Source organism: Parasteatoda tepidariorum, chromosome 7 (assembly GCF_043381705.1).
Source record: "Parasteatoda tepidariorum isolate YZ-2023 chromosome 7, CAS_Ptep_4.0, whole genome shotgun sequence".
NCBI lineage: Eukaryota > Metazoa > Arthropoda > Arachnida > Araneae > Theridiidae > Parasteatoda > Parasteatoda tepidariorum.
In genome coordinates, this window is record NC_092210.1 from 5731240 (window position 1) to 5756008 (window position 24769).

The window sequence follows — 24769 nt, forward strand, 5'->3', positions numbered from 1 at the left end:
TAAAATTGTGTGTATGTTTTTTTTTTTTAATGTTACGAGTGTTTTAGATGTAAATATATCTATAAGAATTATACTAGTTGTATACCAAACTCTTAGAAATTCTAAACTATTAATATTATCGATTTTTTTCCCTCTATTCAAAGTCTAAAAATTGCACAGGAATTCACTATTACTCCATTTGTAGAGATAGAAATTTCAAATAAATAAATATGTTTTAGTTATGAAATGGTAGGTTTTAAACATTATGTATACTTAAATCCTTTACAATTGTAATTCATTATCACTTAGTTTCGGCGTCTTTTCTTTTCATTATGAGAGTAACTTTAAAGGTTATCATGGGTTGGAGTCCCCTTGCCCTCAGGGAGGTTTTCGTGATTTTCCTCTCCATGTAACGCAAATGCAGGTTAGTTCTACCGAAAAGTTCTCCACGGTGGCAAATTTCTCTCAATGCTTAATTCAAGAGTTATCTTGTCTTCCGGATCGGTTTGAAAATTACAAGGCTGTGAAGTTGAGCGTTGATGCTCATAAACCCTAAATTGGATCTGCTGTTCAACCCCGGTTATAAAACAAAAATACTTCTGATTAAAAAAAAAGCAATTTATAAATCTGTAAGTTCTGACGCATTTGCTGCACCTGTTACCGTGAATGTCAAGAGAATGTAGCGGTGAATGTCAACAATCACATAGTCGCTATGGTGAAAGTTCGAAATATTTGTTATATCCGATTTGATACTCATTTATTCGTTGATATTATTATATTTATTCGATATTTTAATATCTGCTGAGGATAGATTGGGAGAAACATCAGTGTTCGGTTAAACACATACTCTGCAGTTGCACTTGACCTTAAAAAACCTTGATGTAGGGCAAATCGGGCAGTGGCACTGAACCTTGAAAAAACATCAGTTTAGAGTATATCGGACAAATGTATACCGGGCAGTGGAACTTAACTAGACCTACTTCGGACATTTACCAAAGCGACTATGTGATTGGCAACATTCACCGGTGGAAGTCAACAACCACACATTTCGGTCATTCGCAGTAACAGAGGCACGTTATTAATCTTTTTATTTTCATTTTTCTTCTAAAGCGATTAGTTTAATGATAGTTACTTAACTGAATTGAACAACTACGTGTTCACTAGAGATGAGGTTTAATTACTTTACGAATCTCTTCTGCCACGAATAACTATCACTTCACCTGTTCGATTTACGATATTTGTATAACTGCTTAAAGACATTCTATTACGACATTCACTGACTTTAATTGCATAAAATGGAAGATAAAATTAAGGAAGAAAAATTAAAGTCACGTTTAGCAATCGCGCTACATTCAATTTGTGTAAAAAAAAAATCATAACTATCTTCTTTTATCTATAAATTATATGTTGCTATTCTAGTTTTAATGTCAATACTATGTTATTGCATTAAACATAAAGTATTCTTTAAATTATCCTCCTTAACAGGGGTTTAAAAAATTACAATCAACAGATACAAATCATAAAATTAAAATCAACCTGTATGAATCATATAGTTATAGTCTACTGATATTTTCTTTTATAACAGTCGCTGAACAGCCAACCCAATTTCGAGTTTACGACTACGAATGTTCAACTCCTTAGCCTTCTAATTTCAAACTTAATCCAGAAGACAAGGGAACTCTTGGATCAAGTAGTGGGAGAAATAAGTCTTCGTAAAGGACTTTTCTTGATGGAACTAACCCCGCATTTGCGTGACATGGAGAGGAAAACCACGAAAACCCCCCACGGTTAGCCTGATGTAAAGGGGATTCCAACCCATGATGAGTCTACTTCTTAGGACATTTTACGTCAGCACTGATGTCGGTGCGAGCCGGATGCGGAATTCGTATAGACCAACTATCGGTGAGATTCGAACCTGGTTCACCTCATTGGAAGGCAAACGTTCAATCTCTGAGCCACCACGACTCAGTTTACAGATATTTTACATTATTTTTCACCGTCTTTTAACAGCCGAACCAATTTTTTTGGGAGTCTACAGATATTTTATTTTGTTTCATTTTATAACCGTCGTTAAACAACCGACCCAATTTTGGGTTTACGACCATCAATGCTCAACTCTGCATCCTTGTAATTTTGAACCAATCCAGAAGACAAGGAAACTCCCATATCAGTACCACCAGAGGTATTGGTTTGTTATGGGAATATGGAGGACTTTGCGACTCGACAGATTTAACGTGCATCAGTCACCATTTACTACACGGAGAGTCTTCGGCCGGCAGGGATCGAACCCACGACCTCTTGGAAATGGACCCAGTGCCCTACCAACCAGGCTATCCCGGCCTAGTCTACAGATATTAATCAAAATTATAATTAACCTTTATCATTCTTATAACTATAATAAAAAGCAATAGAGCAGTGATGGCTCAGGGTATAGAGCTTTCGCCTTCCAATGAGGTGAATTGGAGTCGAATCCCAGCGATGGGTGATAGATACGAATTCTGCATCATACTTGCACCGACCACAATGTTGACGAAAAATATCGTCAGTGGTAGACGGATCATGGGTTAGAGTCCCCATGCTATCAGGCTAACCATCGGAGGTTTTCGTGGTTTTTCTCTTTATGTAACGCCAGTTCCATCAAAAAGTCTCCCAAGAAGGCAAATTTCTCCCAATACTTAATCCAGGAGTTACTTTGTGTTCTGGATTGGGTTCAAAATTACGAGGCTGCGGAGTTGAACATTAGTAATCGTAAATCCAAAAAAATCGAGTCGGCTGTTCAACGACGGTTATAAAATCAGCAGCAATAAATAAACACAACTGTTCAGTTATAAACAGCCAGCATAACTATATTTATCAACAGTAATCAACGTGGTTATGATTGATTGAATTGTATCTCTGCCTCACTAGAGGTTAATCTATGGATTCAAATCATTAATCGGTATTAGCGTTCAAATGATAGGAAAAAATGAAGACCGACTCAGCGAAAAAAAAGAAAGAAAAAAAAACCTGTCCACCAAACGTGTCGTCTGAAGCTTTGATTGAGATGTGTTGGTTCCCTTCTGCAAACCGTGTGATCAGCGATGCAGGGAATTGATATTTTTGGAAGAGAGCCGTTAGAATGCGTGGTTTACCCTGTGATGGATTAAATTGTCTCCTCCCACCTCCCTCTCCATATTTCCATAACACTCCGTCCAAAGAATGCCCGTGGACGCACGACCCTGTAGAAATGGATGGGTGACATTTTCTCTCTAATGGGGACATTTAATTGACTTAGCTGCTAGGAAAAGCCGTAAGCTTGACCTTAAATAGCAACCTTTTTAACAATCTCCTTTACATTCTGATGAAGTGTTTTCCATATAAATGTAAACAACAACAATCTTGACCTGCTCTACTTCTGATTGGAAAGTATACAGTTGCTTACTACTGCTTATTCATCAAGGTGATGTTTTCAAACAGATAATTTTGTTTTTAATAAAATAAATAAATAATAGTAATAAAAAATCAACAAAAAAGTTGTGATCGCCTTATTGCGATGACTGGTTACCCATTGGTCAAAAGCTTTTTTTCTTTCTAGATTGACTCTGTTAAACGCCACAACAATTCAAATCATGGGTTGCAAAAACTGTCTCCAATTGATGTTTGTCGTCGGATTGATTTTCATATACTGCCTATTGTACGTGTTTCAAGATGTCACAAAATACTTTTCCTTCTTCTTCAGCATTCATATTTATATAAAAATCACCGTCAAGTCAGTAATTATACTTGAATCATGAAAAGAATATAAAAATACTTTAAATTATTATTATGTAAATACATAAAAAATGCCTGCTAGTGAAAAGAAAAACAGCAGTGGTCGCCATAGCAACGCATGCAATGACGACGCATGCGCACCGTTTACTATTATTCTTGAACACAGCTGAAAAGTGTGCTGACGCCATCAAATTCAAATCAAGACCCATTTTGCCAATGGGTAATAATATAATTTCTGGGCTCGAATCAGCTGTATTTCATAAGTCATGAATGATATTCATTAATTCTGGTGAGTTTGAAGTGAAAATTTGTTATAGTTATTTAGAGATGTATTGTTAAAGAAGGGGACATGGTTGCTAGACTTAGAAAGAGCTCGCTTTTTTGGCAGTTCGGATTTGGCCTCTTTTTACTTGTTTATTATTGATTGTTCTTGATGCAAGTCGTGCACCATCATACGTTAGTGTCAGCATATTGTTCGAGCAATCGAGATTAAGTTCATTTTACAAATTATCATTCAGGTTCAGGTTTCGAAGTCTCTATAGTGATAACAAAGTAAAAAGTGTTTTATAACGATTCTTTTTTCAAATGATAATTCCTACATCTTGAAATGGCAGGTCTTCAAATGACGATTCTTCTTTTAAACACAAATAATAAATCAAGTAACAATTATTTGTATACAAGAAATACTACTCAAGAGAGTCTCAAAACACAATGATCACGTTGTGAGTCAAATGGCTTCAAAACACACCAAAAACAGTTACCCGGAAGTATAGGCAGTCAACAGCTTGCAGCTCCCCTAGAGCAGAAAACACCACCCATATTCCTTTAAACAGGCAGAAAGATCTGAATAAAGCGCCATAACCCTAGTCAAAATTCTTGATGGTCCCAGCAAAACTTTTTGAGGGTTTGTGTTGGTTTCAGTGCGATTCATGATGGTCACCATCATCCAACATTTTCCATTATGCATTCATGGTTTTTGATATGCCAATAAACTTCCACCATTCAACGAAAACTTCCACGATTCCATGAAAAATGCTACTTTCATGCTATGATGGTTAACCATCAAGAGGAGATGATGGTCCATGATAGTTCCAACTATACATTTCCATGATGGTTTAATAATAATTATTGTTGGTTCAGCAGGAATATACCAACAATTTTTTTTCTTCACGTTGGTCCATCAAAAATCAGTCCGAATTACTACACTAGGGATGGTGGTACTCCAACATGATCGTTCCAGTATTTGATTTCTAAGAAACTATGATGGAAATTTCGGATGGTTCAACATCTATAAACTATCAAAACAAGTTGCTATTCTTATGTTGGACCATCATAAATCATTCCGAATTCCTACTTTGGAGTAATGGTTACTTTTGTTGATTACCATCAAAAATATAATGGTTCATGATGGAATTATTGATGGTTACCATCAAGATTATGTTGGTCCATTAATGGAAAACTATCAAAAATTTTGATTTGGGAAGAGCTGTGGTCATCGCGTGGCCCGATCTGCTTTTTTCCCCCACCGCTCCTTGAAAAGGCAAACGTTCAATCTCTGAGCCACCACGACTCAGTTTACAGATATTTTACATTATTTTTCACCGTCTTTTAACAGCCGAACCAATTTTTTTGGGAGTCTACAGATATTTTATTTTGTTTCATTTTATAACCGTCGTTAAACAACCGACCCAATTTTGGGTTTACGACCATCAATGCTCAACTCTGCATCCTTGTAATTTTGAACCAATCCAGAAGACAAGGAAACACCTAGATCAGTAACCCCAGAGGTATTGATTTGTTATAGGAACATGGAGAACTTTACGATTCGACAGATTTAACGTGTATCAGTCGCCATTTACTACACGGGGAGTCTTCGACCTGCTGGGATCGAACCCACAAACTCTTGGACATGGGCCCAGGGCCCTACCAAGCTGGCTATCCCGGCCCCAATTGAAAATGATTGCTTATGATATGAAAATGATATGCTCACTTTCGCATGAACGGGAGTTCGAATCCAGTCGACCGTAATTCCCCGTGTAGTAAATGGCAACTGGTACACGTTAAATCTGTCAGGTCGCAAAGTCCTCCCTGCTCCCATAACAAATTATACCTCTGGCGGAACTGGATTGGAGATTGATCGTTCTCTGATTCAGTTCAAAATTACGATCTGTGGATAAGTGAATGGATGTATGAATGGGTCCGTTCTATAAACGGGTAATAATGTTCGTATGGGTGTGGCAGAAGTCGAATTCTTGGCCATAGATGGCGCATCTGGAAAACAAGAACAATCGCACCTTCACTGCCTTAATGGCCTACGTCAACAACAACACATCAAAAGTAATTATAGTTAGAAACGATTATTTATATAAAAAGGAATTATAAAAGGAGCTGGTATAGGTCACCGCTGGTATACCANGCCCATCACTGGTTTGTTCTATTTATATGGTTAAAAACAAAAGTTACCTGATATCAGAATTCGAACTACTTTGTGGTGGTTCGACATTAGAGAATCACCTTGTTTTGGTCGTTATTTCAGAGTTGACTATCAAGAGTTTCCATCGTAAAATCTAAGGGATTTATGGATGAAAACTTCGTAACAAATCATCATTTTTATTGTCTGATATATGCATTTTTGTGGATATTGTGTCCTACATTATATTTTCGCACAAGTTTCGAAGAATATGTAAAAATTAATTCTTAATTTCGAAAAGATAGCCAACAATACCATAAATGCAGTGGTCGGAAGCAGCGCACTACAAGTAATGAAACTACTGTAATTGCTACTTTTTTTTGTAGTTCGTAGTGCAGTGTGATGCTTTTTTAAAAAGTAGCGTAGTGAGTAGTACGATACAAAAAAAGTAGCTTGTAAAGATTCCTGGCAACTACTTTTAACGGTACTTTAGAAAAGAAACAGGGCTCCAACGCAACTAATTTTTCGAATGGGTTCAAATCCTCGCGGGTCCGTCAGTGGATGCAATGAAAATGACCCTGTGGCTGAAGCTGAGCTTTAACAGAGATTACGTATTCAAAATCACGTATAACTAATATTTAAACTAGGCATTGCGAAAAATAGATAATTAATCACTATGGTCACATGAGAATAAATACTACTCGTGAAACATTGATGTTATTTAAAAGGAAGGTAACGTATTTTCGATGTACTTCATTTTAGAGGAAATAAAAGGGCATTAAATACGTAAAAAGTTGCAATTATTTGATAATTTCGCATTTCTTAAGGTGAATATTCGCTGTTGAAAAAGGCTCAATGAACAAATTCAAAAGAAGTGTTTTGGAAAAACAAACTCGCTCTTCTAAACGTGAATAAATAATTCTTAATTATTCCTTTATATTTAATGTTAACCAATTTCTTACTCAAAATCATTTTGAACATAGATGAAAATTAAATTCTCCACCAAAGTTCGCTTCTTTAAGTGCAGAAGTAGTTACTACAATTTCAAAAGTAGTTTGTAATTGCTACATTTAAGGAAAACAGCAGTTGTAGTTGTAGTTGTAGTTGTAGCTGTAGTTGTTTTTCAGACCACTACATAAATGTAACATAGGTCGAAAAAACATAATTCCTACAAAAAAAATGTTTTTTAAATTCAAAAAGTAGTTTGAATTTTAAAAACAATTCAAGCCCATCACTGGTTTGTTCTAGTTAATACGAAAAAGAAGCTAATTATGCATAACGAATCTGTCGGGGGGAAATTAAAAAAAAAAGAAAAAAAGGAAGGTGGATTTCGAACAGAAACATCCGGCGAATGTCGTGATAAAATCATTTTGGTCCCTTCTATAAACACGGAATTTGCTTATTACCGTTTCAATTGCTACACAATCTGAATACAAAACGATCATTTTTTAAAAAAGAATGGAAATACTTCCTTGATTGAAGTTTCGTGATTTCGAGACCAAGAAAAAGAATAAATAAACATACACATTTATTCAAAATGTTCACTTTTAAGGAAATTATTTTCGGTCGAATGTATTAACTAATATTTATAAATTGTAAGACACTTTATGCTAATGCAAAGTATTTATTAATGAACAAATCTATGAACTGTAAGCCACTGATGCCATGTCAATAAAGAATGTTATACTGTACGGCGTTAACAAAAAAAGAAGAAGAAAAAGAAACTAACATTTATAAAGAGTAAGCCACTAACATCACATCGATGGAGATTTTATAATTGTATGAATTTTTAAAATAACATTTTTAAAATGGCTGACCGGACTGTGTAGGAACTGGCCTTGCGTCAGAAAGGTTCTGGGTTCGAATCCCGAACAAGGCACGGATGTTCTTTCATTCTCTGTACTATCTCCCCCTACTGTGGGAGCACCGTTAGCTCACCTAATATGGTGCCCCTGAAAGAGTAGTCAACAAATTTGCCTTAATACGCCTGAATTAAAGAAATGTCAATCCAGGTGGGCACTGGAAAGAATAATTATAAAATGAAAGCCAATAATGTCATTGCCAATAAAAAATTTACTTGCATGTGAATTTATTTCCGAGCATTTATGAAGCATAAGCCAATAATATCATTCCAATGAAGAATTCATTTCTGTATGAATTTAAAAAACAGAATATAAACTTAGATTATAATATAAACAACAGAATATGAAGAAATTTATTAGCCAACATTTAAAGTGCAAGCCAATGATGTCATGTCAATAAAGAATTGACTACTGTGCGAATTTGTTAACTTACATTTGTGAAGTGTATGGNATTTCTGTATGAATTTAAAAAACAGAATATAAACTTAAATTATAATATAAACAACAGAATATGAGAAAAATTTATTAGCCAACATTTAAAGTGCAAGCCAATGATGTCATGTCAATAAAGAATTGACTACTATGCGAATTTGTCAACTTTATTTGTGAAGTGTAAAGCACGAGAATAAGGAACTATCATTTTTCGAAAAGTTAATTAGTATGATACATTTATCTGCATAAAGCATTTTTTTGCATATACGCTAAACACTTAAGAAAAAATCATTACGGATTTTATTTAGAAGGCTATGTTCTGAACTACTATCTTAGAAGTAGAAAAAGCAAATTTTTTAAAATTTCCACACGACTCTTTGCGAAAAAACACGGATAAAAAATGAAGTTCTGCATTTTTCTCTAAGTCTGTAGTTCGAAACATGTGTACTATAATAATACAAACTCATGAAAAATTGTAGACAGTTATTTTAATAGCAACAGGAGATATCGTATTCAAGGTGGTGCAAAAATCTGATATTGAGATAAACTTATTTATTATTTATCTTTACACTGTTATCACCTTACACACAAACTGTTAAAACTTAGTAAATAATGGGATTACAAACAAAAGTAAGGCATATTTAAAAAGCTAAGATTACAGGGGTTCTAAATTTATAACAAATTCAATTTCCAACATTTTGTCCAAAATCAAATTTTTGCAAGTCCCGACTTCTGCAGCATTAAAATTTAAGTATGAAAAGCAGTTTCTGTTAATGCTGAATATTAAAATAAGTATACTATGAGTTTAAAGTTTTCCCAGAACTCTCCTTTGACAATATGTCCCAATCGTCTTGAATATTATAAAAATACCTATATATTGTATGGGAATAAATAATGAAAATAATATGGGACGGTATGATAGTTATTTAAAATAATAGTTTTTTTTTTTTTTTTTCTTTTTTGCTCAAAAATTTATTTTTGAGAATATAGGCTTATAACTGTATATAAGTATGTTAAATTTACTTCTCATGATTAGAGTAACTGTAAGGAATTTAGAAAACTTCCGGTGTATCCCTCCGCTTATGTTATGCTTACGAGGCGATATATGAACAGGCTTAATATTCTAGGAAATTGATTTAAGTTTAAATTTGCGCGTAATTTTACCAATCGTAAGAGCTTCCGGAAATTTATGAATTTTAAATGGTTGTGAGCCTGAAACAAATTTTAGAAAATCAATATCACAACATTAATAAATTGTTAGGTTGGTCATGTTTTGAATGCTATCCTTTATTTGGCTATATTTGTGTGAAATTTCACCGTTAGTTATTTTTTGGGTTGCATTTTGAAAGGGCATAACATACCTGTGCAGTCTTCAAATTCCTATGTGGTTTGTTTCGTTGAAATTTAAATTGAACAAAGGTGTTATATTGTAAGCACTACAAGTTTAAGAATATTGGTTGGAGCTCCTTTTCAAGCTTAGGCTTGAAAATCGGAAATTGGAAATTGTAACAATGAAGTTTTACGACGAATTTTAACCCCTAGCTCCATCTGTGCTTAGCTTTACACGGTTAACTATACATAGGGCAAAGTGAGATCGGATTGCGAAATGAACTTAAAGAAAATGCGAAAGGAAATTGGAAAGAAGGAAAGATGAAAGATGGTGAGCGCGGCGAGCAGGGTATATACCCCCCCCCCTTAGTTCATTTAAGTATGGGTAAAGGGGTAAAAATATCGTAATATTTATTTAGTTGGTTACTTCATTCCTGCTAGTTTAATCCTCCCGATATATTTTTTAAATATAATTTCCGAAAAAAATTGATTTTAAAATCATGCATACATTACGGTTAACGATCAAAATGACATAAGAAAAAAGGGAAAAGGAGTGAAATGTGTTCAACAACAATAAAGTAAAAATAGATGTAGACAAATATAAAACTCTAGCATGAAGCACTCCGTTTAATTTCAAATCTCTCTTGCATGAATTTAAATCTTGGATGAAACAAAGTAGTGTATTTATTTTAATAAATGGGTGAAATCCTTAATGGAGAAAAATTTGCATGCAGNTATATATATATATATATAGCATCATACAAATTGGTTTTCATCCGTTTAAACTGCAATAAAATTAAATTTAAGAAAAAAAAATCTAAACAGTGTCAAATGTGTAGTTTTAAGTTACAGACTTATTGGAGACGCATTATTTTTTTGTTCGACACTCAGCAAAATCTCTTAAGCCTTATTTCTTCATTATTGTTTTATTGTTACTGACATATTGCGATTGCATAATTTTTTTGTTCGATACTAAGCAAAATCTAGTAAGCCTTATTTCTCCTAATCAAATAAAGAAACAAATAACCCTTTATCATCAAAAGTTTTTTAAGGTATCCGCCTAGTTTCAACAACTTGTTTTTTAAAAACTAGTTTGTTTAATTATGTGAAAAAACTTATAAAACTAGCAAAAAATATATTATTATTATTATTTTTTTTATGAATGGTTATTTTTAGGTAAAAAATAAAGCATTTTTTTGCATATACGCTAAACACTTAAGAAAAAATCATTTGTTGATTTTATTTAAAAGGCTATGATCTGAACTACCATCTTAAAAGTAGAAAAAGCAAATTTTTAAAAATTTCCGCGCGACTCTTTGCGAAAAAAACACGGATAAAAATATAATTCTGCATTTTTCTCTAAGTCTGTAGTTCAAAACATGTGAACTATAATTATAAAAACTCATGAAAAATTACAAACAGTTATTTTAAAAGCAACAGGAGAAATAGTGTTCAAGGTGGTGTTAAAATCTGATATTGAGATAAACTTATTTATTATTTATCTTTCCACTGTTATCTCCTTAAACATAAATTGTTATAACTTAGTAAATAGTAGGATTACAAACAAAATTAAAGCATTTTTAAAAAGCTAAGATTACAGGGATTCTAAATTTATAACAAATTCAATTTCCAAAATTAAATTTTTGCAAGTCCCAACTTTTGCAGCATTAAAATTTAACTATGAAAAGCAGTTTCTGTTAATGCTGAATATTAAAATAAGTATACTATGAGTTTAAAGTTTTCCCTTTTCCCAGAACTCTCCTTTGACAATCTGTCCCAATCGTCTCGAATATTATAAAAATACCTATATATTGCATGGGGAAAAATAATCAAAATAATATGGGAAGGTATGATGGTTATTTAAAGTAATTGTTTTTTTTTTCTCAACAATTTATTTTTGAGAATATAGGTTTATAACTATATATAAGTATAGTAAATTTACTCCTCGTGATTAGTGTAACTGTAAGGAATTTAGAAAACTTCCGGTGTATCTCTCGGCTTATGTTATGCTTACGAGGCGATGAGTGAACAGGCTAGGAAGTTGATTTAAGTTTAAATTTACGCGTTATTTTACCATTCATAAGAGCTTCCGGAAATTTATAAATTTTAAATGCATGTGAGCCTGAAACAAATTTTAGAAAATCAATATCACAACATTAATAAATTGCTACGTCGGTCATGTTTTGAGCCCTTATTTGGCTATATTCGTGTGAAATATCACCGTTAGTTATTTTTTGGGTTGCATTTTGCAGGTCATAACATACCTGTGCAGTCTTCCAAATTCCCATGTGGTTTGTTTCATTGAAATTTAAATTGAAGAGAGGCGTTATACTGTAAACACTACAAGTCTAATAATATTGGTTGGCACCCTTTTTCAAGCTTAGGCTTGAAAATCGGAAATTGGAAATTGTTTCAATGAAGTTCTAAGACGAATTTTAACCCTCAGTTCCATCTGTGCTTAGTTTTGCACGGTTAACTATACATAGGGCAAAGTGAATCGGATTGCGAAATGAACTTAAAGAAAATGCGAAAGGAAATTGGAAAGAAGGAAAGATGAAAGTTGGTGAGCGCGGCGAGCAGGGTATATACCCCCCCCCCCCTTAGTTCATTTAAGTATGGGTAAAGGGGTAAAAATATCGTAATATTTATTTAGTTGGTTACNAATTTTTAATGCAATCTTAATGTCATTGTAGCGAAATGCAATAAAATGTTGCTTATTTTCCGTAGCTTTGAAACAAAATTTCTTTACATTCGAGTACTGGCTTATTAAATGTTTCCACAATAAACCTCTCTCATACTAAATATTCTCCTGTAATGCACACAACAGAAGGTTCTTGGTAATTGCACACCCCCATAAAAGTGCCTCATCACCATTTTACGCATTCGATACACGACTTTACAATGAATGTTCTCTTAGCAAATCGCAGGGTGGTCCTTGCGCTACAAAAAAAAACCGGTTGCATCTGCCCAAATGCGTATCTCTGGATTACGAGAAGGGAGGTTTCTTGGCTAATTTCCCTTCCAATTACAAGACTCTCTCATGTTGGTCTGCTTTTTAAGTATAGGTTGTCGCCAAAGCGTTCTCGTATTACAATCACCCAAAACAAGGTGGCGTGATGCCGTTAAACTGGTTAAACAGTTCTTCAGGGTGTTTTCGCGATCTTCTCTAATTGGAAGAACTTCTTATTAATTTCTGAACTAAAAAGGCTTTGACTTCTGAAAATCAACGGCTGTTTCACGCCAAATCATAAAAAAATAATATTCCATCCAGAAGTGAACACAATGCGAACACTTTTCCTTCCAATTACATCCGTGGGCGCTGTAGAAAAAAAAGAGTAACAACAAAAAAACAGAAGATAATTTGTGGTGGGAAAAATGTAAAATATGATTGGTTGGGATGTTGGAATTGCTTTAATAAATCTTCGAGGTCTATTCTATTAATTTTGATTGAGGGTTGTAATGCTATGTTTGCAATTAATGATAGGGTAAAATACCGATATACAATGAAATATTAATCAAAATTTGCTTAAATTTTACTCAAATGTGTGAGAATGCATGATCATCTAAAAAAATCAATTTTACCATGACACATAAAGAGTTAAGTAGAAATTAACTGGGTTTTGCGTAATAGTCACAATTACGAACGTCATTAAAATTAAACGAGAATTAACTAACCGTACGGAACGATTGAAAAATGTTTGTTTTCGTGCTTGAAGCTATACATTAGGAATCAAGTAAAAAACGATATCGTTAAAAGTTGAGAAAAATAATCAAGGTAATTTGAATCAAAGCTTTTCACTTTGATTACTCAAACCAAACATTTCCCTTTGGGGACACGAATCAAACAAACCAGTTCATTTGAATGATTTGATAAAATCAAACAATTTGAATCGAACAAAAATGTAATAGTCTGAAGAATTATAAAGAAGTTGTGTATAATTTTGCTTCATAGGGTCATTAACTTGAATATTGGGAATGAGAAGTCCATATTCATTCTCAAAAGTAAATTAAAAAATTTAAATAGGAATGAAATAATAGCAACAAGTTTTTGTTATTATTTATTTTTCAGTTGTTTTTTTAATTTATTCAATTTTTCAAATTATTTATTTATTGTAATGCTTTCCCTATGAGAATTAAATAAAGTAAAAGGATTTGTTCGGAAGGTTTTTTTGGGTGGAAGATTTACGAATGGCATAATTTTAGAATCTTTTTTAGTGTAACTTTGATTTTAACTAAAAGCAACATTAAGCTGAAGGTAACAGAATTGATTGTGATTTCAGCTCTTTAGTAGTATCTTCATAAATTCTATCATCTATTATACACTTTTGCCATCTTCCTAATAACTTCATAAACTCTTATGGTTTTTTTTCATAACTTTTTACCTTCTTCGCCCCTCTTCATAAATTAATATTCTATATATTCCATGAATTCTTTCATTTAAATTCTTACCCTTTCGTGAAAAAAAAAATCTGCCATTCCTATCATAAATTTTTATTCCCTTTCACTATACCTCCATAAAATCTTGTCACATCTTTCGCAAATTTCCACTGTACATCTTCATAATCTTATCGTAAATGTTTCATATATTCTTATAGTCTCTTATAGTAAATTCTTATCTAAGAGAATCTTCATAAATTCTTTTGTACGTATTATAATTTTTTACTCCCTTTCTACCATTCGGAAATGTTTACTCTTCAAATATATCAAATTCAGTCCCCATATAAAAGTATTTTCATAAATTCCATGGTATTTTTCTCAGATTCTTGCCCTTTCTTTCTATCTTCCTAAAGTCACTTTCGTAAGTTTTAACTACCTTAAAACTCTACTCTGTAATCGTAATTTATCAAATTCTATCACATTTTTTTAAAATTCTCACTCGATTTATGGAATCATTTGAAAATTCTCCACAAACTCTAGTATAGCTTTTATAAACTCTCACTAGATTTATGGTATCATTCAAAAATTTTCTTCGCAAACTCTATTATATCTTTTATAAACTTTCACTCTGGTATCATTCAAAAATTCTCCTCAAACTCTATTATATATTTTTTAAATTCTCACTCTACTTATGGTGTAATTCAAAAATTCTCCACAAACTCTATATCTTTTTTTTAAACTCTGACTCTGGTATCATTCAAAAATTCTCCTCAAACTCTATGATATATTTTTTAAACTCTCACTCTACTTATGGTATCATTCAAAAATTCTCCACAAACTCTATTATATCTTTTTTTAAACTATCACTCTGGTATCATTCAAAAATTCTCCACAAACTCGATTATATCTTTTTTAAACTTTTACTCTATTTATGGTATCATTCGAAAGTTGATCATATCTTTCTTAAACTCTAATCACTCAGTTTTTTGGTATCATTCGAAAATTCTTAACCCAAGACTTTTATCGCTTTTACCCTCTGCAGATTTTGATCTGCAAATAAACGAGTGATTTTTGGTCATCAACGACTGAATAAAAACAATGAGAGTTTTGCGTGTGAAAAGGCGGTCGTCCAAAACACACGCTGCTCAATCGGTGGAGGTTGAATTTTATTTGATTGGGGAGTTGTTGCGGTCTCTGTGTTTTAAATGTCTCTGCAACAAAAGTTTCGCATGACATCGTGTAGTAGCCGCTCACCGTGGAACGCAATTTGTCAACCCCCCACTTTCATTTTTTTCCCCATAATTGCGTGAACTGGACAAAAACGCAATCTTTATTTGAGTAGCTGACACAATAAAATATCCGCTCGAGAATTTTCTAGATGGTCACTCTTAATTGATTTTTTATTTTTGAAAACTTAAAAGAAGAACTACTCTAAGAAGAAAATGGTGTTTGGCTTGCTTAGAAGAACAAATTTAGAGCTATTACTCATATAAAGAACCTGACATTATTAACTTCATTAAGTGACAAAGAATAAAATGGAAGAGTTTTTAAGGCCAGATCAGTTGGCAAACGAAAAAAAGGGTCGGCCGAATTTGAGATGGATGGATAGCCTAGAAAAAGACCTTTCGGTCTTAAAAACAGAAAATTGGAAAACGCTAGCAGAAAAAAGGTTGGCCTGGAAAAAAACTTCTTAAGAAGGTTAAGGCCCACCCTGGGCTGTCGAGCCATTGATGATGACTGGAAGAGGCTTCTCTCCTTACCCCCGTAATTGTTTCGCATTCACCATTGTTTGTTTGTATCAACCCCTTATTTTCGGCGAAAACAATAACAATATATTTATATATATATATAGTTTTCACCAAATTTCACCAGATTTCCCCAAAAAAGCATTTAGAGTTCCAATAACTTTCAAAGGACCTTGGTGGCTCAGAGGATAGAGCATTTGCGTTCTAATGAGATGAACCGGGCTCGAATCCAAGCGATGGCTGATTGATACGAACTCCGCACAGGACTCCCACCGAAGGAAGGAAGGGTAGCCCAAAATTATCAGAAATATGCTGTATGAACAGAATTGGAACAGAACTCAAGTTTGGGCGGTATCATTCTTGAGTGCGATATCTTATTTCTTTTATGTTTTAGATGATGGCTCAGGGGATAGAGCGTTCGCCTTCAAATGAGGAGAATGGGGTTAGAATCCCAGCGATCACCGGTTGATATGAATTTCGCATTCGGTTTGCACCGACCTCAGTGCTGACGTAAAATATCCTCAGTTGTAGATGACGGANGGCGTTGAAGGAGCGTCTCGCAAATCGCCAAACAGCTGCGTGCTTATGTTTTTGTTTTGTTTTCGGTATCACGTATCTATCAGTCACCAAGTTATATATGGGTGTGACATTTCAGAGTTTCAAATAAGCTGATCTTCATTAGATTCTTCTGCATTAAATGAAATATAAAGCGTATTTTTTTGTTATAGCTCCGACATAATCGTTTGTATTTGTTAACATAATTGTGTTTATTAGCCATATTACGTCTATCATAGATATCTTTAAGACGTCTATACTTGTTGAGGATTTATAATACCAGATGGAGCTGAGCACAAACAATTTTTTTTATTATTTTTTTTCTGCACTTCTTAAGTTTCAGTTTAGATTTAACCTACTGAACCACAGTGGAATAAAATAATTTGAATCATTTCAATTTGTGTAATTATTGTTGAATTCGANATGAATTCCGCATCCGGTTTGCACCGACCTCAGTGCTGACGTAAAATATCCTCAGTTGTAGATGACGGATCATCGGTTAGAGTCCCCTTACCGTCAAGCTACCCATGGAGGATTTTCGAATTTTTCTCTCCATGTAGTGCAAATGCGGGTTAGTTTCATCAAAAAGTCCTCCACGAAGGCAAATTTCTCCCAATATTCGATTCAGGAGTTCCCTTGTCTTCTGTATTGGGTTCAAAATTACACGGCTCAGGAGTTGAACATTAGTAGTCGTGAACCCAAAAAAATCGAATCGGCAGTGCAACGAGGGTTGTAAAAACAACAGCAATAAACAAGCACATCACATGAATTGAAACTTTAATCAGAATCACGTGATTCGAATCAACTGATTCGAAACAGTTGCAAGTTGGTGATTCGAATCAGTTCCCAACTCTAGTAAGTATACTAACCTAATGTTCACCTACTTTCAATATATGAAGTCAGATTACGACTGTCGCTCCTAAAATAAAAATTTACATCCATTACATTAAATGAAAAATACAGAAAGATATGAATCTAAATCAATAAACCCATTTTAAGTATTTTTTTCTCCTTATTTGGCAAATTTTCACCCCCCCCCAGCATGCTGCGGACCTGGTAAAAGCAAAATGTACAATAAAAGTACGATCAACGATCGTCATATTGGCATAACTATGCAATAAGTTACAAATAGTGTACAATAAGTAACTCATTTTACTTCAAGTACAACTAGGTTACCATAATTATGAAATCGACGTAAATAAAACGCAACAAAAAGTTTCTCATTAGCATGGAAAATACTTCGGAAAGGTGATTCTATATTTCAAAATTATAGGTTTTATACTTTTTCTGAATTTAAAATTAATTTTAACCACTCAAAATATTTTTAAATGCAAAAGTGTTAAATATCCATACATGTTGGGAAATAATTTGCATAAAAAGAACTAGGCTTAAATATAAATGCAAAAATTAATTTATGATAAAAATTGAATTCGAATTAATTCGAAATTAAACTTTAAAAGTAATGAGTGATACATTTATCACTCAATTTATGTTACTGCCCTCCAAGTTAACAGTTTAATTTCCGAAGGAAAACTAGTTTTTGCTAAGAAGTTATTTCAAGTAAGTTAGACTTAAAAAGAAGTTTTGTTTTTATATTTAAAGAGCTAAATCAGTTAATAATTTACACAACTTCAACGTGTTTCTAAATTTTTTAAAATAAAGTTAAGTAAAAGACGTAGAATTATATTTCAATAAATTAGATGTGTAATCAGCTTTATATACTTCCTGTTTGTATTTATTTTTAACGTATTGCATTACAATGTAAGCCAATTAATACACGAACGTAAACAAATGCAAACCGGTTTCAGTCGCGTAATAAAAATAAGGTGCAATTAAAAATTATTGCTTTTCCTCAAATGTAAGGCACTTAAATTGTGGCTCATTTATGAATTTTTTTTTCGACGCAAGAAAAAATGTTTTGTAAATAATTTCTCAGCATTATTTATTAATGATTCTGGAAAACTTGAAAAATGACACCTTTCTGAGAATGTATTAAAACGTTAGAAAGACACAATTAGCCACCTAAGAACAACAACATTTATTTTAAACCTCTCCAACTTTATATATTTAATATGGAAAAGATATCACTTCCTTAGTCAAATAGAATGGCGACGCTCACAGAATATTAGGTGGGAGTGCTTCTTTTCGGACAACACGCGATTACTTTTTTTAACGTCGTCACGTTAGAAGAGAATTAGATTTCTTTTTGTTGCCATTCCCGACAAGAAAAAAAAAAATGTCTATCTGATTTCCCTTATTTATACACGAATGCCAATTCGTATTTATATACTCAAAATTACTAGTTTCAGAGAAAATTTGTGTAACTCGGTGTAGTTGTATGTGCCTCACACTTCGTTCGTAATATGCCGATTGCGTGAAATGGTTATTCTCTTTGTTAATACGCTTTACCTTTTCATCGAAAATAACTAGAATCATGTCAGAAGTTTGTTTGGTTTAAATAAAGTTGTAGTTTGGGTTTTTATTCGACATTTTGTTGTAGCACTTTAAAAACACGCTTCTTGAATCGATGCTTTGACGTAAAATTAAAAAAAGAAAAAAAAAAATTTGGATACTGGGTGTTTGATTTAGGACAGAAAGTCAACTTTTTATCTTCCAAAATTTTTTTTTCTCGATTAAAATTCCCATGTATATTTTTTAATCTGCTTGAATATTAGAAAAAATAATAATAATTTAAAAAAACTATTGATTTCAATTCCTATCTATGTATAAATAGTTTGTTAGTTTGCTTATATGATCCTAGTACAGATTCACTATTTTAAACCTCCAAATGTCCGGTTGTCAATGTTAACTACAGAAATAAAATAAATAAAATAAATAAAATAAATGAAACAAATAGAGTAAAATTGAAAAAGGACGTTGAGGTGGGCCGATGTCATGAGTTCGATCCCTGCCGGCCGATGACTTCCAGTACAAAATTGTGACTGCTACAGGCCAGGCAAAATCTGTCCGGGCGACAAAGTTCAAGTCCCCAAAACAAATCAATACCTCTGGGGGTATTGGATTGGAGATTGATCCTGCTCTGGCTCAGGTTAAAATTACGACCTGCAGATGGATTGATAGTGTGTGAATGCGTCCTCCTCGCAAAACCGACTGTGACGTATGTGTGTGGCATTGACCACAGTGATCACGTAAAATATCCTCAGTGGTAGACGGATTATGGGTGAGAGTCCCCTTGCCGTCAGGTTAACCGTGGGAGGTTCACGTGGTTTTTCTCACCATGTAACGCAAATGATGGTTAGTTCCATCAAAAAGTCCTCCAGGAGCGTAAATTTCTTCCAATACTTGATCCAGGAGTTCCCTTGTCTTCTGGATTGGGTTCAAAATTACAAAGATACAGAGTACAACACTGGTAGTCGTAAACTGTAAATGCGGTTGGCTGCTCAACGGCGGTTATAAAATAAAAAATATAAAATGTAAGCCTGACAATTGTTTCGTAAATTTTATTTCTTTAGTAATGAGTTCGTTCTTGGGTAAGTATTAGTTAAAGTAATAGGCTCTCGCGTATGGGCTATAGCGAAATCAAAATAAATAAACAAATAAACAAAAAAATATAAATAAATAAAAATAATAATAATAATTAAAGATACGTCTTAAGTGCCAATTCAGAGGGAAAATTAATCACATGGTAAGAAGGAGGTATTGAAAATACCGTTTATCATTGCTCACGAAAAATAATGATTAAATAGTAATATCACAAGTAGGAATCAAATGCTGTTAAATTATATTTAATATAATTTTTAACTCATGAAATATGATGTTAACAATAATTTGAATGATTATCTGCATTTTGGTTTATATCTGGAATTGCAAAAATGTTTAGTTTTCATAAAAATTTTTACCCCCCCCCCCAAAAAAAAACAAACTGTTTTTAGCTATTGGGCTATTGTGGAGAGACTTGATAACTTATAAAGCAATCCTTTATTACAACTCAGAAAGGTACATCTGAAACCCAAAATGAAATCAATTCAATGTAAGCTTTATTGGAGAATAAATATTGACATATTTTTTTAACAAAATACTAGTTTGTGTAAAAGAGTATTTCACTATACTAAGAAAGACATTTTGAACTCAGATAAATCAACTCATTCGGAAATTAATATTCAATTTTATTTATTTGGAAGCACAGAATAAATTTTAAGAGGAATCAATTTTACTCTCTAATTTTTACATTGCGATGTATGTGCGACCACCGGCTAAGTTATTTTCTTATCTTTCCTAACAAAAAAGTTCTTCAGCTATTATTTAAAATCCTCCCACGTTTCCCTTCAAGACAACTTATTGTTAAAGTCAATATTCGCTGTTATGAATGACGTCAGATGATTCACGTCACTTCATTTCATTTTCTTCTTGCAAAAATTTGTGGCGATTTGGAAACTTGAAATACCTATCATTTCTGTCTACTCTAGATACGTATTTTAAATAAAAATTGTCGTTAAACATGTCATGTTTTTAAAAGTATTGTTACATCTATATTTGCCTAAGTTCGATATAATTACAATTTTATCCGTTTTTATGAATTGTCGTTATTACGGACTTTCAAAATACTTAACTAATTAAATATTTATTTTTACCAATTGGCAAAATGGGTCTTGGTTTGGATTTGATGGCGTCCACACACTTTTCAACTGTGCTCAAGAAGAATAGTAAACAGTGCGCATGCGTCGTCATTGCATGCGTTGCTATGGCAACCGCTGCTGCTTTTCTTTTCACTAGCAGGCATTTTTACTGTATTTACATAATAATAATTTTAAGCATTTCTACATTCTTTTTATTATTAACGTATAATTACTGGCTTGACGGTGATTTCAATATAAATATGAATGCTGAAGAAGGAAAAGTATTTTGTGACGTCTTGAAACACGTACAATAGGCAGGATTTGAAAACCAATCCAACGACAAACATCCATTGAGACGGTTTTTGCAACCCATGATTTGAAATGTTGTGGTGTTTAACGGAGTCAATCCAGAAAGAAAAAGCTTTTGACCAATGGCGATCACAACTTTTTTGTTGATTTTTTTTTTGTTTTATAATTTTATTTATTTTTATTTTCGTTAAGAATGTTGCTATTAAAAGATTATAAAGTAAAACAAAGAATGTTAACTATTAGGTAATTAGGAAGAGAGCAAACATTATATGGGAATTACAAGTGACAATTTCAAAATCAACCTTTCCCGAAATTTCCTGATTTAATTTTAATTCTGAAAATGTATGTGTACTAAAATTTAGCGAACTGGAATAGATTTAGATAACGAATTGTATTGAATTAGATTTGCATTCGTATCAATTATTTGGGCAGATTTAAAATAGATTCCTATCAAATGAGAAAAAGATTAGAAAAGATCTTTTATCAAATTTCTCTGTATTGATTCGTATCAAAAGATCTGACTTTTATTAGTATAATTGGCAAAAGAAGGTTAGAAATTAAATGTTTTGTATAACTTTATTTCTTTTCAAAACACCAAAATAATATTTATCTAAATATTATTATGTGGTAAGTTCTATTTATATCACCATAAATTTCTTAAAAAAAATTGATGTCTGATTTTTTGATATACAGTATATACAGAGAAAAGAAGGAAATAGTATAGAGATGGTATAATATACAGAAACAAATAATATTTCTAATATACAGAGAATAGAAGGAAAAAGAGAAAGAAAAGAAGACGATAGAATGTCAGATTCTAAGTACTTGATGAGTTAAAAATTATAATAAAAAATACTATGGATCAAGTTGCTTTTGATCAAGGCAAATTAAAACATCAAAATTTGATACAAATCAATGCTATGAATTTTAATAAAAATATATTCTAATCAGGTACGAATCTTTTCTGCCTCAATAAGAATCTATTTTAAATCAATAAGACTCCGTTTTAATTTGATACGAAAAATAAATTGATACAGTTGGTTTGGTATTAAAATACTTGACACGTTAAATACTATTTTTAGTAAAAATTTGCGAAGCAAAAGTTCAGAGTTGTCGTTTCTACAGAAATAAAAACGTATTTAAATGGTAATAATACCATTAGTAAATAACTATACAATGAAAAATTATGAAAAAGCATTTTCACTTAAAATATAAGGATTCTTAGATTCAAAACAAATTTGATTCAATATTTTCTCGTTACAAAGAAGAAATAAAATTATTATTTTTAAGATAAGAAGCATTCTTCCCCTGTTGTTGTTGTCTTAAGTCACTTGTTAATACTGACTAGCCTATTTTAAGGCAGATGAGTGCGCTTCTTCTTGTTTTCCAGTGGCGCCATCTATGACCAAGAATTTAACTTGTGCCTCACTCATAAGTAAGAGCCCGTTTTACAGGGCGATCAATTTCCGATCCACTACCCCCATAGGTGATGATTTGTTATGGGAAATCGAAGGACATTGTGACCCCGACAGATTTAGCGTACATCAGTCACTATTTTGTACATCTGAAGTCTTCGGAGTCTGGGATCGAACTCACAACCTCTTAAACGTGAACTCAACGCCCTACCAATCAGGCTCTCCCGGCCCCCATTTTTTCCCCCCTAAAAACGAAAAATACCATCAGGCTTAAAATTTTGGAGAATTTTTCAAACTCGCCCCAATGAAAATTATGAAAATTATTTTGTTGCTTGTGCGGTAAATTAATATTTTGTAACTAACTAAGACAAAAAACAAGCGATGAAAAATAAAAACAGGAATTATACAAGCTATTTACATATATGTTAGTAAGAAACTCAGCCAATCCATCAAAAAAAAAAAAAAAACCTTAATTTTATTTTAAGAAAAAAATAAGTTTTTCTTCTTTTAACTTATATTATTAAATAAAACTATTTCAAAAATATTTTAATATTTAAACTTTTTATTTAATAAAAATATATTATTGAATAAAATTATTTTTTTTTTAAAATAAAGTTTTGAAAATATTTATTTTAAAATATCTTTTAAATACTACTCTACTTTTCACATGCGGAATATTAAAGTTGTTAAAAGAAAAAAGCACATTAGTGTCATATAATGAATCATAATTTTCAACGAGCATTTTTATAAAAAGCGTAAATATATATTAGTTTTTTTTCTTCTTTTCTATTCGAAAATAAAAAAAAAGAATAAATAAAGTACAATGCGAATTCAAATCAAAGAAGCGAGAAGTGTAAATGACAAATCATGCAAAATGCTTTATCGTTCATAGATGAAGAAATGCGCCTGATTTTTTTCTTATCTCGTGATTTTATTCTTGAAAAATTTGCATAAAGGAAAATGTAACAGAAAATTCTAAAAGGGAGAAAATAAAATGGGGGAATTTTTTTTTATCGTTTGAAGGGAAATGCAAAAATCTTTTGTGTTTCGTTTTTTCGTCATCTTTTTCTTCTTATTTCTAGCTGGATTGTGTGCTGCCTGAACTGTATCCCTCATTTGATACGAAAAGGAAAAATAGTGAAAACGATATTCGAGATGATTTTTAAAGAAAAAATGGTTTATGTAGAATGACAATTACCGAGAATGTCTTAGGCCTCAATCCGATGCATTCCATTTTAATCATTGTGATATCATCTTTGTGCTATCGTCTTTGTGATGGCTTCAAAGTGTTTGTACTCGTTGTAATATCGTCCGCTATCTTTTTAATGTAAATAAAAAAGAAAAGAAATGAAAAAAAAAACGAAATGACTAATTAACGAGTCTAAAAAGAAAAAATTATCGAAGAGTTTACAAAGTTCCAACCAAGGATGAAGAAATGTTATTAAAATTATGTATAATTGTAATCAGTGGTCTGAAAAACTACACTATTTTTGTAGTTTACTACGACTAAACTACTTTGTTATAATTGTATATATATTTATTGTTACAAATGTATATAAATGTATACTTTGTTACAAATGTATAGATATTTATATGTATTAATGTATAGATATTTAACTACAATTGCAACTACTTTTTTTAAAAAATGTAGTGACTACAAATTACTTTGGATTTTGGTAACTACTTTATTAGTTTAAGCAGACGAACTTTGCGGGAGAACTTAACTTACACTTACGTTCAAAACGATTTTGAGTAAGAAATTGTGTTACATCAAATGTAAGGGAATAATTAAGAAATATATATTCACGTTTACATGAGCAAGTTCATTATTCCAAAATACTTCTTTTCGAATTTGTTCATTTAACCTTCAACATTTTTATGCCATTTTTGACAGCTGATATTTAAATTAAGAAAGGCGAAATTAATCAAATAGTACTTGCAATTTTCAATTGTTTAATGCTCTTTTATTTCCTCTGAGAAATTAAGTACATGGAAAATACGTTCCCTTCCCTTGAAATAACATCAATGT